Here is a 12,454-nt window from a genome sequence, read left to right as displayed (position 1 = left end):
TTATTTTTCAAGAGCTCCGCGATAGCGGCTTGAAATGCTTCAGCATCCATTATAGGGCTATGAGAGTTTACCACAAAAACAAAAACAAAAAAACAGCAAGGCAGGGTCGAAAACCGTTCAGGCGTTCAGGTAAAGTATAGTACGCTAGGGCGCTCGATGGTAAATTTAATTAAAATTGTGCGTTTAATAAAAGGAAATTGCGTTCACTAAAATTTTCAAATATTGATTTTATAATTGTTTTCGTATGCAATTGTTTTTTGTATCACTTCTCCTAGTTTATTTTTAAATTTTTCACTACAAATCAATAAATTTAAAAGAATACTGGCAATATTCACAAATTTTGTTCTTACAATATAATTATTAGCAGCCAGATCATTATCGGATACTTCCTTGTTCTGATGAGTTAAATCCCGGTTGAGGTAAAATTTGGTGAATCCTTGTTGGGCGCCAGTAAATAAAACACGCGACAGTTATTATGTTGAGCCATGTGCTTTTTATTACGATTCTTTATAGAATGAATTCTAACAATATAACTTAGCTCTAACCTAACCTAACTGTTTGCGCTAGCCGCTGATGTTAGCCGATGTAGCTGTAGTTTGGTGCTTGAGAATTCTTATTGTTGCGCGTTGAAGTGAACGGAAGTGAGTTTCGGGTTTAGTCAATATTGTTGTTGTTAAAGTTAAAGCTTATAGCAAACTATGTGGAGTGTTTGGTCACACGCCCAATGGTAGACATATGTTGTAAAGTAAAGTTGTAAAGTTAGTGCTAGTAGCCAGCGATAGGAAGTATAAGATCACACTTTCAATGGTGGACTTATCATCAGCAATTTTGGGCGTGAGAAGAAAAGGGTTGCTGACTTATATCTCGTGCCTGACGTCCGCCCGGCCACAGGAAAGTTGCAATAATTTTTTTTCCTCAGCAGCGCTCGTTTTTCAGGTAGCCAATATGTACATGAGAAATTCGCTTTTCCATGTTGTTGTTGTTGTTGTAGCGATAAGGTTGCTCCCCGAATGCTTTGGGAGTGTTATCGATGTAATGGTCCTTTGCCGGATATAGATCCGGTACGCTCCGCTACCACAGCACCTTTAAGGTGCTAGCCCGACCATCTCGGGAACGATTTATGTGGCCACATTAAACCTTCAGGCCATCCCCTCCCTCCCCACAACCAAGTTCCATGAGGAGGTTGGGGTCGCCAGAGCCTCGTCTGTTAGTGAAACAGGATTCGCCGCGGATAGGTGAGGTTTACAATTGGGTTTGGAGAAGCTATATATTGCGCTGGCAACCTGAAGGATTGCGCTACACAGCCCCTTGAATCTGGTATTTTAGTCGCCTCTTACGACAGGCATACCTACGGCAGGAATATTCTGACCTCCTAACCCGCTGGGGTAGTCGCTTTTCCATGCTGGTCATTCCTTTGAAGTATTTGTGCAGTCTAAAGAGAAGCGCTCGTTCAGTAGCCATGCCGATGAATATCACAATTTATCATAATCTTACACGTTATGAATATGCAATTTTGACTTCGTTTCAAGTCCTTTAAAGGAGTATCTTTTCTATAATTTAAATGTTCTTTAGTTACTGTAATAAAAAAATTACTCTTCCTGCTTCAGGCATCCCCATTATGGGCTGCCTATCATCATCATCGTTATCATCGGGATTTAAGTTAGGTAAATTCGCGAACTTCTATGGTCTTTTTATATTAGAAGGATGAACGTTCTGCAAAGGGTTAATTCGGAAATATGGTTGATCCTTATGCCTTACTCTCTTGTTTTTTCCCTGTCTTCCTGTATTGTTTCCCTATCAGATTTTTGCTATCGTTAAAATGGTTATTAATTGTTATCTGTTGGCTTACTGCTTTTATTATATTATGATCATTTGGCTTTTGCATCTCTAAATATCCTAGAATTTCCTGCCTATCTTCATAATCTATTAATCCAAACAGCCAATGGTATGCTGTTGATACTACGTTTACTAGGCCCCTTATGCCTACCAATCTTTTCAGGACAAATTGTTTTTTTAATCTTAGCCTCCAATATTTCTACTTCGCTTATTAAAAATCGCTTGCCTATTATTACCGTGCCTTCAATACTTTCCTTTATTCCGTCCTTTTATTTATTTTATTTTGAGTTGCCGCCCGAATTAATTTTTAATTTAGCAGATTTTTTTTCGGCTTTAATCACTTTTAATTTTTTCACTTTCTTATATATTTCTTTTTCGAATGGTTCGCCGCGACTGCACCAGTTACGTCTTTAGGGTAGACGTTGGGCAGGGTACTTACTTTCGATTACCGTAATCAATAAAAAAATAACCTTAAGTTGTGGTATTACAATTATAAATTCTTTATTTATCCGTTCTGACGAACTCCAGTTTAACTTTATGTTAAATTATAGTTACAAGATTTAGTGATCCTCGGTAGTATTATAACGATTTACAAAAGATAAAGACCAACAGGTCGACTTGTTTTCCGGGCAACAAATGCCTTTTCATTATTTTACAATCTTTCACTTAATCTAAAAACATAAGGCGTCTTTTTGATATTGCATATGTAGGCCTTTTTACTCGAGCATACCACATAGATATTGATTCGTCACTACATTTTTTTGATTGGTGAAACATTTTTCGCTCATTAAATATAATGGTGGTGGCGTGTAGTGTGTGTTCAAAATGCTACACGGGTTTCTGAACGATTGCGATACCGGCAATTCTGGAGCGCACAAATTGTGCAAAAGGTTATATATGGTTCAGAACCAATCGATTTTCAGAGAATCGCCTTTTTTGCGTTGTCTTCAGTGCAATTGATTTCACTGAAGTGTATTTCCAGCTTTGCACTCCAGATTCTCCACGTATCTATTTCAGACTAAAAGACAAAATGAAACTGTTCATTGAATTCAAACATAACAGATTACATATGTACATAGGTAAACGAATACATATGAATGCTGTAATTTTGCTTATGAAATAACATGGAATTATTGCATCATCCACGGCGGCCACCGTGGTGTGATGAAAGCGTTCTCCGCCTACCACACCGTATGCCCTGGGTTCGCACCCCTGGCAAGCAAAGCAACATCAAAATTTTAGAAATAAGGTTTTTAAATTAGAAGAAAATTTTTCTAAACGGGGTCGACCCTCGGCAGTGTTTGGCAAGCGCTCCGGGTGTATTTCTGGCATGAAAAGCTCTCAGTGAAAACTCATCTGCCTTGCAAATGCCGTTCGGAGTCGGCATAAAACATGTAGGTCCCGTCCGGCCAAGGGGAAATCAAGAGGAGCACGACGCAAATTGGAAGAGAAGCACGGCCTTAGATCTCTTCGGAGGTTATCGCGCCTTACATTTTATTGCATCATCCAACGTAACTGAACATTGGTTTAACATGGCTTCTCATGCATGGGGTGCCAACCTTCGAAAACAAATCTTCTTAAGCATAGCTTGCCATATAGTTTCAACAAATGCAAGGAAAGTCCAAAGAAAAGAGATGCGCCTGTAAACTCAATGCTTATAGGTTATGTTGAGTTTTTCCCACCTGTTAAATCCTCTATAGCGTTGAGCGTCTTGGAGGGCGCCGCCTCCAAATCTTCGCCAACTTGGTTGTTCTAAACACGGTTAACGTGTCGGACGTTTTCGTCGACGTACAAATTAAAATCGAAAGATACAACTTGTTTTAATTTTCTTTATTACTACAATCTTAACGATTAGCAAAAACACAACCGAAGTTAAAGTATGCGAATATTGGAATGTCTATATCATTTTTTTATCTCGGTGACGTGAGCCGTAGCTGCATTTAACATTCGCGTTGCCAACTGCCCGCGCCTGTCAAATACAACTAAAGCTGCATGCACATAGCTTATATTATTTTAAACGGATGTGAAGGTTAGTTTATCCTTACATCATCCTTCCTTAAAAAAAGAGTGAATTTGGCAAATGGATCGATCACATTTCATTTGTCAGATACATCTTTTTATGTTATCAATTGTTTCGAACGAACGAATATTAGGGTGCACCTTTCTTTTTTGTAATTCGTTAGTTCGGACCAATTTTATGGCTAAGTAAACTTACTTTTATTATCTAACATTACATTGTTGTTTGTGTTTTTTTTTTTGTTTTATGTCTGTTTTTTTTTTTTTATGTATAATACAGTTTGTTTATGAATTTTCATTTTCTTCAATTTATATTGACAAATAAAGTACATGTTAAAAATTTGTTTTAAATATAGATTTTTGTTCTGCCTTATTGGCTGTATGCATGTTTCTTTTTTTTTTTGTTTGTACATAAATCAATTTACTGGAATGCATAGGGATTATTCTATACATTTATTGTCGTTAACATTACATTGCATTAGTGTTTGTGGTTTTTTTTTTTTTTTGTTTTATAGTTTTTATGCCTTCTTGGCTATTTAACAATTCTTGCTATTTATGTTAGCAATAAAAATATTAGAAAATTTTGGATTTTTCTATGTTGGTATAAAATGTTACTCTACTTTTATAAGTCGATTTTTGTGTACTTCTTTTTCTTTTTTTGTAACTTCATCGAAAATAGTTACGTTAATTTTCGTTATAATGTTGAGTACGGCTTCGCTAGCCGCACGAAACTCACCCTCGATTGCCTCCACACTATTCTTGGAGGGCGTCGCATTAAAAAAGTCGACTACACTTTTTAATAAAAAATTTAAAATACTTTTTATTAAAGAAACAATTCGTTTTAATAAATCACGTACAAACTTGAGCACGTCTTGCTCGTCAAGTTGCTGGAAAAATTATGATGGCGGTGAAACATGAATGCCGATGTCATCATTGCCCGTCATTTTTCGTGTTTCACCCCACATATATCTTATTCACTCTTACATACTATATTACAATGGATCATGCCATAATGTGTTGTGTTGTATTCATTTTATTTGTAACATTCACAATTAAATATCATTGTGAGCAACAATGTTACGATGTTGCCAGATGATTATTGAAAAGTTAATTTGGGGAATTTTATCCTCACATCACCCTTTTTGGGGAAAAGAAGAATTGACAAAGTGATCAATTTTTTCACATTCTTCTTTTGTCATAACTTATAAAAATTGTTGCGAACAAACGAATATATATTTATATTAGGGTGTACCTCCCTTTTTTAATTCGTTGGTTCGGAACCATTTTTATTAATAATTGAAAAAAAGATTTTATACATCGCATAGTTAAATTTTAGTTACATTTTATAGTTCATTGTAACTTAAATGAAAGGTATATATTTTCATTTATGACGAAATATGTTGAATGTTTCTGTTTTTTGTAAATATTTGTGTTTTACATATTCAGTTTAAAGTTTTATATTTTGTATTACATATTAGATTTTTAATTTATGTGTTACATACAATTTTATAAGAAAGTTTTTTTTTTGAGTATACAAAATTCGTATTTTCTCTTTTTGCTTTTTGGTTTAACAGTTTTTAAGCCTTCATGGCTGCTTAAGTGCTAGTAAGTAAATTTTGGATTTGCTTTTCAATCAAATTTAAAGTTTAGTGAGAGTATTAAAGTAATGTTAATTTACTTTACTTAGGCGGTTTTTATGTACCACTTTTTCTTTGTTTTTGACTTCATCGAAAATAGTTACATTGGGTTCGTTAATTTTGGTTATTGTAAACGGACCTTGATAAATATTTTCGTGTTTATGGTGTGGTTCTTTTTGTAAAAGTACTTTATCTCCGATTTTTACAATTAAAGGTAGTGCCGTTTTATCGTAAAGATTTTTACTTTGTAATTTATTTTTATTAATTAGATTTTGTGCCATTTTGTGCGTTTTCTGCATCCTAAACATAACTTCTTTGGCATAGTTTTCGACATTATAAATTGGGTCAACTGTTTCTTTTGTCAATTCATTAGGCAAAGTTGCCTTTTTCCCAAAGACTAATTCGTAAGGCGGAAATTGATTGTCGAAAACTGTGCTACTCGTAGTGTTGTGTAGGAAGGTAAAATATTTTAGATAAACATCCCAATCAGAAAAAGTGTCTTTTAGATATGCACGTAAGTATTCATTAAAAACTCTATGATTACGTTCAATCGTGCCAACAGTTTCATGATGGTATGCAGTTGAAAAATTATGTTGGATATTTAAAAGTTTAGTTAATTCTTCAAATAATTCGTTTTTAAATTCAGTACCTAAATCTGATTTTATGGCATTCATTGTGCCGTATGTTAAAATGAATCCTTCAAAAATAGCTGAAGCGATTGTTTTTGCCGATTTGTCTGGTACAGCGACTGTTACCAGATATTTAGTCATGTCGCAAATCATGGTAAGTGCGAACTTGTTACCATATTTGGACTCAGGTAGGGGTCCTATTGTGTCAATTACTAATACATCAAATGGTTTACAAGGAGTTGGTGTTAAAACAAGTTTTTCTTTTGTTTTAGGTTTAACCTTGTTTAAGAGACAATCCTTACAATTTTTGATATATTTCGATATATCACGAGTCATGTTCTTCCAATAAAATTTTGTTCGCAATTTTGCGTAAAGCCTTTTATTCCGCAATGTCCACCGGAAATGGGATCATTATGGTATATTTTCATAAGTTTTAATTTTGTATTTTCATCTGTTACTGTCTCCACTGGATCTGTTAGTATAATTTCTAATGATTTTAAAATTTTATTTCCAATATTTTTGAAATTTGTAATTGTGTAATGTTCGAACATAATATCGTTTTTAGACCATTCAATCTTCTTAATTTTGCGTTTGCCGGCTTCTGATTCAAGCCTCGAAAGTAATTTCTCTAAAGTCATTATTTCGTTAACAAGCTCAAAACTAAGTAACTCGAGTTTCTTATATTTAATATGCGCAAAAATTCTTAAATTTGTTGTTTTATTGTTTTTATCGTACGTAATTGCAGATCTTATTCGTGGGACTTTTTTTTGAAAAATTGAATGAAAATTTGTCGTAGACATGTAAAGTAAGTTGTTTTTCGTCGTTTTTGTCTGTTTTCCTATGTAAATTTTTGTCGATTGCCTTTTTCGTCATGGCTCTTGTCTGTACTGCCAAAATTTGTTTATTAGATTCTTTAATCTCATCGAGTGTTATACGCGATAGTGCATCAGCACAAACGTTTGATTTACATTTTATATATACAATAGTAAAGTTATATTCAGATAGTTCCAGTCTTATTCTGGAAAGTTTTGAAGATGGGCCTTTCATGTTGAATAAGTATACTAGAGGTCTATGGTCTGATTTTACAATGAAATGGGTACCATACACATATGGTCGAAATTGCTTGATTGCAAAGTAAATAGCTAAAAGCTCTAATTCTATAATAGGTTTTTTCTGTTGAGCTTTATTAAATGCTTTAGAAGCGAAACAAATTGGTAAATCCCTACCTTGCTGTTCTTGACTTAAAATAGCGCCACATCCAGTTGTGACAGCATCAACAGTGATAATGAATTGTTTAGTAAAATCTGGATATTGAAGTAATTTTGGTGAAAGTAACGCTGCTTTCAAAGATAAGAATGCTCTTTCGCATTCAACATCCCATACAAATTCAACTCTTTTTCTGCTTAATCGATTTAGAGGCGCTGCCAGAGACGCAAAATTAGGTATAAACCGTCTGTAATAGTTTGCAAACGCGACGAATCGTCGTACCGCGTCTTTGTCAGTCGGTTTTGTATATTTTTTAATTGCGTTTATCTTAGAGTCGTCTGGCAACAAACCTTTGGCTGAGCATTTATGACCTAAAAATGTAACTTCTGGTCGTAAAAAGTTGCATTTATTTGGGTTAAGTTTGAGATTGAAAGATCTACAAGTATCGAAGACTTTTGAAAGATTTTTAGTGTGGTGTGCTTCGCTACACCCTATGACGATAATATCGTCGACGTACAAAAATGCTACATTGGGTGGTATACCCGAAAAAGCTATGGTCATCATTCGTGAGAATGAGTTAGGTGCTATATTTAAGCCGAATGGAAGCACTTTCCATCTAAATGCGCCACGGTCAGTGCTGAAAGACGTAATATCCCGAGAGTCAGGATGCAAGGGGATTTGGTGAAATCCTGTAAAAAGATCTAATGTGGAAAAATACTTTGCTCTACCGAGATTGTCTAAAATATCGTCAACTCTAGCTAGTGGAAATTTATCAGCAATGAGTTTTTTGTTTACTGCGCGAAAATCTACGCACATACGGTATGCTTTTTGACTATTTGTATCTTTCTTTGGGACTACAATCAAAGGACTATTGTAATTCGAATAACTGGCTTCAATCAAATCATTGTCTAATAGTTTATTTACTTGCGATTTATTTCTTCGCGTTGAGAGTATGGCAATCTATAGTTTTTAACATATACCGGTTCGTTGTTTGTCAGTCTTAATTTTTGCTCGTAAAAGTTATTTAAAGTCATTTGTCCGTGTCAAGAGCGAAAATGTCGGCATAATCTATGCAAAGGTCAATTAGTTTACTATGAGCATGTTGAGGTATTTGATTTTTTAAAATCGAAATTAGTTTTTTCGTACATTTGTCTTCTTTTTCTGTCTTGTTAATTGTATAAACATTATAGTTTGAAAGTTTTTCTGTTCGAATGCTGTTACTTTTCACATACTTTATATCATCCGTGGTATTTATGACTTTAATTATTGGTTTACTGGAATTAACAATGCACCTCGCTGTGAAAACACCTTTTTCGATTTCCTGCGAGTCCACGAAAAGTGGCTCGGGTGAATCTCCTAAATCAAAAAGTCTGAATATTTCACATCTTGGTGGAATGATACAACTGTCGCGTTCTGTTCCGTATAGGATTGGTATCGCGACTTTTTCATTACCTACCCAAAAGGAAATACTAGTTCTTTCATAATTAATAATGCATTTGTTAATTTTCAGAAAATCTTTACCCAGTATGCCATCGGATGGAATATTAAAGTCTTCATTTACTACGTGTAAAGTATGTTTAATAGAAAAGTTTGAAAAATTTAAATTTGCTGTAATTTTACCTAAAGTGGAAACTGAATTGGAAGTGACACCGGTAATGTTAATAATGTCGTTCGTGTTTAATGAAATGTTACTGTCTAGACATGATATTTTTATTAAGGAAATGTCGGCTTGAGTGTCTATTAGGAAAGAACAAAATTTTTGTGACTCGTTTAGTTGTAATTCTATAAAATCAGAGTAATTTAAATTTAAACAATAGATGTTTATTGGTGAGGGAAGTTCGCTTACTGGCTTAGTTCGTCCTCCCTCAGTGTTCGCTCCTGAGGGGCGCTGGCGTTTAAAGCGCGAACGTTTGCGTTTCGACCTCTACCGTTTGAGGATCTTGAATTGTTGTTTCTATTGTTACTATTGTTTGGGTTAGGGTTGGTATTGGGACGCGTATTATTATTGTGATTATTCTGATATCTATTTCCGTTATAATTCCTATATCTTTGATTATTGTTATCGTTATAGTTACTATTGTATGAACATGAATTATTGTTTCTATAACCAGTATAGCCACGGTTTGGGTAAAAACCTCGATAACTACCACGTGGATTCCTAAATGTACTGTTACCACGTGATCGAAAAGCTAAAACCTGACGTTCAGTTACTTCATTGTTTTGTTCTACAATTAATTTTGCTACTACGTCTTTCGGATCAGTAAATGGCGTTGAGGCTAAAATGGTTTTTACTAAATTGGATTTTGCATTTAGACGACACACGTTAACAGTTTGTTCGACTGCCATTTCATGAGCCTTTGTTTGAGTGATCCCTTCAATAATAAGAGACCGCTCAAGTGAGTCAGCTAAATCTTCAACTTTTTTGGCAAAGTCTGTATAATTATTACCGCTAACATGTAACGCTGCAATTCTCCCTGCTACAACTTTCGAGTTGTCTGGTTTGATCCTATTACGTAGAGCTGTTTTAATTTCGTTGACTGAAGCTACTTGTGTTGGTATTGCTTCACGAGCTTTACCCTCTAATTTTGATTTTAAGAACGCTATAAAAGTATCGGTTAAATCTGCAGTAGCGAATTGTTCGAGTAATGAAATTTTGTCTATAAAAGAATCAAGTGCTAGTGGATCACCACTGTAGTTTTCTCTAATGGAATTAGCACATGTGTTAATAAAAATTCTCTTTTCCTCAGGTGTTGCCATGATTTGATCGTTAAGATCTGGAGCCGAATTAGCAGAAGATGAGGCCACGTTTGTACTAATTGGATCGTTAAGATCTGATTTTAGAGTAGAAGTTAAAATTTCACTATTTGAATCGTTGAGATTTGAAACTAAATTAGAAGTTGGATTTTTAATGGAAGAATTTTCGAAGCCTGGAAAATCTGTTGATAAAGAAAATCTATTTTCCTGGTTTGTGACTTTTTCGGTCGAAGATGAAGCTAAACTTTCGTAGCTTGAGCCTGATTTATCTGAATCGGATTCTGAATCTGAAGTTTTTTGCACTTGTCTACCACTTCTAAGGTTGTACATATGAAATTACTAAAGCACTTGTTTGAATGTTGAATTTATATTCGAAGTTAAATTGTTGAGGAAAAAGACCGAAGGAAAAATTTAAAGAAATATTTAACAATTTATTAGAAGAATTAATTGAAACTGCAGTAAATTTTTATGAAAAATTTGTCAAAAGTAATTTAATTCAAAATGGCACAAAAGTATGTAAGTTTTAATTGGTGAAAGTCTTAAAATGTACTCACGGACGCACCGCTTTGTTCAAAAAAAATCTCAATTTGGTTTTTCACGGAACCACCGCATGTAATAAAAAATTTTGGTTTTTAACGGAACCACCGCATATTGTCAAAAAAATTACTTGGTTTTTAACGGAACCACCGCATGCACCGAAAAATTGATTGGTTTTTCTAACAAACCACCGTTTATCAAAATCCAAAATTTATATTGAATGCGAAATTAATTTAATTGGAATACGGAGACACCAAATTTAATATGAAATTTTAATTTTTAATATACATACATATATAATTTTAAAGAAAAAGTACCCGTGGGCAAAAGAAATGTTAAATACATATATGTATACTTATTTTTGGTCACTGCTGCTGCTGCGCTGGCAGACCTGAATCGCTGCTGGTATTGTTGCTGCTGGTGTTGTTGCTGCTGCTGGTATGTGTCTTCGATGTTGTTGTTTTACGTCTTAAAGTTGGTGGTGGAAAATTTTGGGTGCCGTTAATTTCGCCGTTATGCGTGGCGTGGTGCGAGTGCCGTTATATAAAATTTATGGAATTTATAAAATTTTTTCGTTAGATTTTATTTATTAAATTGTATTTTAGTTTTGTTTAATTTGATTAGTAGAATTGTCTTTGCGGTTTATTAAACTCAATGTAGAAAATTTGTATCGTCGTTTTTAAATTTAATTTATGAAATTGAATTGTAGAATTGTTTAAAGTTGTATTTGAAAAACATATTTTAGGTTTGTTAAATTTTCCAAGAAATTATATCGTAGTTTAGTAGAATTTTATTTTAGAAAATTGTATGTTGAGGTTTTGTTGAATTTTAATTAGAAAATTGTGTTTTAGTTTATTGAAAATTTATTTAGAAGAAATTTAGTTGAATTTATTTAGAAAATTACGCCATAGGTTAGAATTTCAATTAGCAATTTAAGTATTGAAATTTATTAGAAAATTGTATTGTTAAATTTTGCACATTTTCGCACCACACTCACTTTTCCCTTTTTTTTGTCCACTTCAAAAAAATTTTCCCACTCACCGCTGTTACAAAAGACGTCCGGTTCGTTCCGATGCAGAAATAAAAAGCAAGCAAAGACCGGGCTCCAGCCTCACGGTCGCCATGTTGAGTACGGCTTCACTAGCCGCACGAAACTCACCCTCGATTGCCTCCACACTATTCTTGGATGGCGCCGCATTAAAAAAGTCGACTAAACTTTTTAATAAAAAATTTAAAATACTTTTTATTAAAGAAACAATTCGTTTTAATAAATCACGTACAAACTTGAGCACGTCTTGCTCGTCAAGTTGCTGGAAAAATTATGATGGCGGTGAAACATGAAAAATGCCGATGTCATCATTGCCCGTCATTTTTCGTGTTTCACCCCACATATATCTTATTCACTCTTACATACTATATTACAATGGATCATGCCATAATGTGTTGTGTTGTATTCATTTTATTTGTAACATTCACAATTAAATATCATTGTGGGCAACAATGTTACGATGTTGCCAGATGATTATTGAAAAGTTAATTTGGGTAATTTTATCCTCACAATAATAAACGGACCTAGATAAATATTTTCGTGTTTATGATGCGGTTCTTTCTGTAGAAGTACTTTATCTCCGGTTTTTACAATTAAAGGTCGTGCCGTTTTATCGTACAGATTTTTACTTTGTAACTTATTTTTATTTATTAAATTTTGTACCATTTTGTGCGTTTTCTGCATCCTAAACTTAACTTTTTTGGCATAGTTTTCGTTCGACATTATAGATCGGGTCAATTTTTCTTTACTCAATTCATTAGGCAAAGTTGCCTTTTTCCCAAAGACTAACT

At 34.0% G+C, this 12,454-nt stretch overlaps 1 protein-coding gene across 4 annotated transcripts in view; it reads left to right on the top strand.

Annotated features, from left to right (window-relative positions):
* LOC137236457 (rho GTPase-activating protein 39-like) overlaps positions 1-12,454 on the top strand; it is a 334,523-nt gene that overhangs the window by 37,740 nt on the left and 284,329 nt on the right. The window lies entirely within an intron of this gene.

This window comes from Eurosta solidaginis, chromosome 1, assembly GCF_040869045.1.
Source record: "Eurosta solidaginis isolate ZX-2024a chromosome 1, ASM4086904v1, whole genome shotgun sequence".
NCBI lineage: Eukaryota > Metazoa > Arthropoda > Insecta > Diptera > Tephritidae > Eurosta > Eurosta solidaginis.
Note: the sequence above shows the minus strand (reverse complement) of the source record. Positions and strands in the feature narration are given on the sequence as shown.